Below are 5,383 nucleotides of genomic sequence, written 5' to 3' on the forward strand. Positions count from 1 at the left end.
ACAGCGTCAGGGGGTAACCCCAAGAGCAGGAAGGGCCGTGGACACTGTTTCTCATTGGATTTCACGTTTTTACCAATCTTCTGCCTGCCTCTGAGGGACCCTTGCGTGTGCATTAGGCTCTTCGGTCCCTCTACCTGGCTAGGGTGAGTTCCCTGCCCCACGGCACCTCCGTAGATTGGTGTTTGTGGGTCTCCATCTTGTGCTTGTGAACACAGAAAGGAGAGAGCCAGTGAGCACTCCGCCAAGCAGCTTATTCCAAAATCAGATCAGGGCCTCCTGTTTCTGGTTATGGAGAGGAGCCCCGATGTCCAGCCAGCTACCCCAAGAGAGGATGCTCACTCTGTCCCTAGAGTGACAGGTGAGTAATGTCCCAGAGGGCTGACCTCCACGCCTCTCCCTGCACAGCCTGGGAGTCGTGGTCAGTGATGACCTGCAGAGATTCCTGCTGAGGCTGTGGAGGCCCTGCCATGTGCTGAGCACTGGGGAAGCCCCCAGGCACCCACATGCCCCTAGGCGGGAAGACCCTCCAGGCCCACAGTCTTCATGAGATGTCATTTTTTAATGGTGAGAATAAGTGTTGGCGAAAGTGCCCATCAACAGACACTGCCACACTTCACGGGGAATAGCGAACCCGAAACAAAACTTTTGGGATGCAACTGGACTCTGCAGCTCAAAACACTTAAAAACCAGGTCCCAAAGGCACTTCCAGTGTTCTCCTTGACCCTCCCCTCTCATTTCAAACCTCGCGTCCAACTCAAATCTCCTCTCAAAAAAACTCCAAATCCCTGGCTGCTCTCCTCAGCTTCATTCCTGTCCTGACCCCATTGTTTGGGTTTAGTTTTCTGTGCACCTGACGTTAACCCTGAATTCTCTCTCTTTTTATTTTATTTATTTTTTTTTTTTTGAGATGGAGTCTCACTCTGTCGCCCACGCTGGAGTGCAGTGATGCGATCTCGGCTTACTGCAACCTCCGCCTCCTGGGTTCAAGCGATTCTCGTGCCTCAGCCTCCCGAGTAGCTGGAATTACAGACACGTGCCACCATGCCTGGCTAATTTTTGTATTTTTAGTAGAGATGGGGTTTCACTATGTTGGCCAGGCTGGTCTCGAACTCCTGATCTCGTGATCTGCCCGCCTTGACCTCCCAAAGTGCTGGGATTACAGGCATGAGCCACCGCTCCCAGCCTAACCATCACTTCTTTTACAAAATTTTGGCTTGGATTCACCTCTCTGACTCTTCCCAGGACAGACAGACCCCGGTAGGATGCTCCCAATGGCCCCTCATACCTGAGCGCATGGCACCAGGGATGTGACTGCTACTGCCATGTGGGTATCAGTTATTCAGTAAATAAGAAAGTAGGCCGGGCGCGGCAGCTCATGCCTGTAATCCCAGCACATTGAGAGGCTGAGGTGGGGGATCACTTGTATTCAGGAGTTTGAGACTAGCCTGGCAAACATGGGGAAACCCCATCTCTACTAAAAATACAAAAATTAGCCAGGCGTGATGGTGTACACCTGTACTGCCAGCTACTCAGGAGGCTGAGGCAGGATAATTGCTTGAACCCAGGAAGCGGAGGCTGCAGTAAGCTGAGATTGCACCACTGCACTCCTGCCTGGGCGTCAGAGTGAGACTCTGTCTCAAAAAAAGAAAGGGAAGGAAGGAAAGAAGGAAGGGAGGAAGGGAGGGAGGGAGGGAGGAAGGAAGGAAGGAAGGAAGGAAGGAAGGAAGGAAGGAAGGAAGGAAAGAAGGGAGGAAGGGAGGGAGGGAGGGAGGGAGGGACGGTGGGTCGGTCTAGGTTGAGCACAATAGCTCACACCTGTAATCCCAGCACTTTGAGAGACTGAGGTGGGAGGATTGCTTGAGCCCAGAGGTTCGAGAGCAGCCTGGGTAACATAGTGAGTCCCCGTCTCTACTAAAAATTTAAAAATTAGCCCAGCCCAATGTGGTGGTGTGCACCTATAGTCTCAGCTACTTGGGGGGCCGAAGCAGAAGGATCTCTGGAGTGTGGGAGGTTGAGGCTGCAGTGAGCTGCGATTGCACCACTGCACTCCTGCCTGGGTGATAAAGCAAGACCCTGTTGGAAAGGGAAGGGAAGGGGAGGGGAAAGGAGGGGAGGGGAGGGAGGAAGGGAGGAAGGGAGGAAGGAAGGGAGGAAGGAAGGAAGGAAGGAAAGGAGAAAATAAAAAGTAAAAGGTCAGGCCAGGCATGGTGGTTCATGCCTGTAATCCCAGCACTTTGGGAGCCTGAGGCAGGTGATCACCTGAGGTCAGGAGTTCAAGACCAGTCTGGCCAACATGGCAAAACTCCGTCTACTAAAAATACAAAAAATTAGCCAGGTGTGGTGGCTTGGTGGCGGGTGCCTGTAATCTCAGCTACTTGAGAAGTGGGAGAATTGTTTGAACCTGGGAGATGGAGGTCGCAGTGCGCCAAGATCACACCATTGCACTCCAGCCTGGGCGACAGAGCAAGACTCAGTCTCAAAAAAAAAAAAAAAAAAAAAAATCTGAGGGTTTGGGGTTTTAATCAGACTGGAGAGAAAAAGACTCAGGCCGTGTCTAAGAAAAAGGCCAGTAACTTCATCAACTAGAGCTGAAAACGTTAGGCATATATATAGGCAGCCCATAACCACCTTCCAGACAGGCTGCCCCTCAAGTCCACCCTTCATGTTTCTTTCCCCCTTTTTAACAATGTGATATCTACTACCAGTATTACGGGCTGTGTAGGGCATAAGTGTAACATTCTCTGTCCACCCCTCACTAAGTGTGTCCACAGGTGTCTAAGTCCTGAGAGCACGCCCTCTGGAGCATCTGGCCTCCCTCTCCTCCCTCTCCTCCTTCTAGGGCGCTGCCATGTGGTGCAAGTTTCCAAGAACATGGCCCATGGCTAGGACGCCAGATTTCAAGTCCAGAGACCTGGGTTCTTTCCCTCCCGGCTGTGCGACCTTGAGTGAGTCATTTAACCTTTGCAGGCTACAGTTTCCTCATCTCTGACAGATGCAAGAAGTCTTGCTCTTTCTCTCTTCCAGGTGGTAGGAATCAAACAAGACCACCAAAGTGGGCGACGCCACACTCTGCAATGCCTGCCACAGTCTCCAGGTTTCCAAGCAGAGTCTCCTGAGCTCCAGCCTCTCCTCCCAACCCTGGATATGGGGACAAGGAGCAACCTGATCCCCGGCCTCAGATCAAGATAGAACTTCCCGCCATCCTGAGGAAGTGAGAGCCCCACTCACCACTCCAGTCGCCCTTCCCCATGACTTCACTTGACATGCAGAGGAAATGACAGCTGGGCACAGTGGCTCACGCCTGTAATACCAGCACTTTGGGAGGCCAGAGCAGGAGGATCACGTGAGGCTGGGAGTTTGAGACCAGTCTGGGCAACATAGCAAGACCCTGTCTCTACAAAAATAAAAATTTGTTTTAAAAGTACTTTTAAAAAGAAGACAAAATGACTTAAAATGGATAATAAAAGCAACCTGGATCAGTGGGACCAAGACCATAAATATCAGGCAGAGCTGCAAGGGGCTGTGTGCAACTCCTTGCACCACAAGAAGCAGCAGAGACTGTCTAGAGTTGCAGTGGCAGATGGGCCCTGGAGGGCCCCCGAGATCGTGAGGTCCTCGGATGCAGGAATGGGGCTTATTCTTTGCATTCTCCAGAACTAGCAGAGTCCCAGGAACCTCCTAAACTGCTGAAGAAGAGGCGCAGCATAGAGCCTGAGAGGTGTGGGAGTGGAGGGATGCAGCGGAGGAAGTAGGAGGCCTTGTTTTCAGGTACCGTCCTGCCCATGTGCCCTGGGAATGGAAGAAACGGAGGAGGGAGGTTTGCAAAGCTGCTGTGGCCACCCACAAGCTGAGGCACCTCACATCCCTGCTTCCTAGCATGATTCCTTGGGCCCCCCCAGTTACTCTAACGACTCCGATTTGCCCCGCCATCACACGGCGGGTGATTCTGGGCACCGGTCTGGCTCTGGTGTATCCCCAGCACTGCCGCCGCCGTGAGCTGCATCCCCCTCCCAGGCCCCAAGAGCGCCTCTTGCCATCACTGTCTGCCCGTTGGGACTGCTCAGAGCTGTGCACCCCCTGTTGGACCGCACCCCAGAACAGTCATCATTGCAGAGGCTTCTCTGGAGGGGCGGGAGAGGCCGCAGACAGGCTGTCGGGCTGGGTATTATTGTCCAGATCTGAGAGGCCACTTATCTGGGCCGCCCACACAGGGAAATGAGATAGTCCAGCACGACTTTTCCCACTAATATTCTTATCTTGACTGGAAAGAATACTGTGTTTGTGTGTGAAGACGTGCGCGTGTGATTTTGCAAACTCCTGTGTGTGTCTATTTGAGTGTTTTCATCCCATGACTTCTGACCACATGGCTACACTTTGGGACCATTTTTTGTGAATCATGTCTGCCTGGGGCATGCTGTATGAGAAGGAGATGGCAAGAAGGGAGACAAGAAGTGGAGGATGCTAAGGAGAAAGACAACAATCAGAGGGAAAAAACAATTTAAAAATGGAAAACAACTAGTTTTGGTAAAAGGACGAAGCAATAGGTATTTTCAGACACTGATTATGAGGGTGTGTATTGATATAGCCCTTATGGAGAGCAATCTCTAAATGCTAAAATGTTGAAATGTTAAATGTGTCTTCTCTTGATTGGAAGTGTACCTTCCATATATTCCCAAGAGAAATGCTTGCAGGTAGACACACAGAAATATGTACAAGAATGTTCATGCAAAATTATTTGTAGTAGTGAAAATTATAAACACCTTAAATGTTAACTGACAAGGGAGTGGTTAAATATAGTATTTTGTTGTTGCTTTTATATCTTTCCTTTAGTTTTTTTCTTTCTTTCTTATATCTGATGTTTCCTTAGATAAATTATATTACAGTACAGTATAACAACGCTCTGGAATACTATATGTCAGTCACAGAGAAGAAGAAAAGTCTTTATACCAGAATGAAAAGATTCCCCAAATATGTAAGTTTTTAAAAATTGTAAAATGTATATAGATTATACCGTATAAGCAACAAAATGGAAAAAGCATATGTATATGTGTCTGTATGTGTGTATATATATCTCGAGAGAGAGAGAGCTGGAAGGATTATACACTAAAATGACAGTGGTGGTCACCTCTAAAAGGAAGCACTAGAATTGAAGGTGGGAAAAGTATCTTTTGCTTTCTGTGCATCGTCTGAATTATTCTACAATAGAAGTAAGTTTCTGTATTACTTATGAAATTATAAACACTTTTTGATTTTTTAAAATCAGCAAGAGTAGAATCCAGTCACTGTAGATGCTGCAATCTAAACAAAAGCCAAGAAAGAAAATAAACGCCTTGTTTCTGTGGTGAAAACAATCAGCTGATGTAGCCTGATTCCCATTCTCCAG

This window comes from Hylobates moloch, unplaced genomic scaffold (assembly GCF_009828535.3).
Source record: "Hylobates moloch isolate HMO894 unplaced genomic scaffold, HMol_V3 SCAFFOLD_8, whole genome shotgun sequence".
NCBI lineage: Eukaryota > Metazoa > Chordata > Mammalia > Primates > Hylobatidae > Hylobates > Hylobates moloch.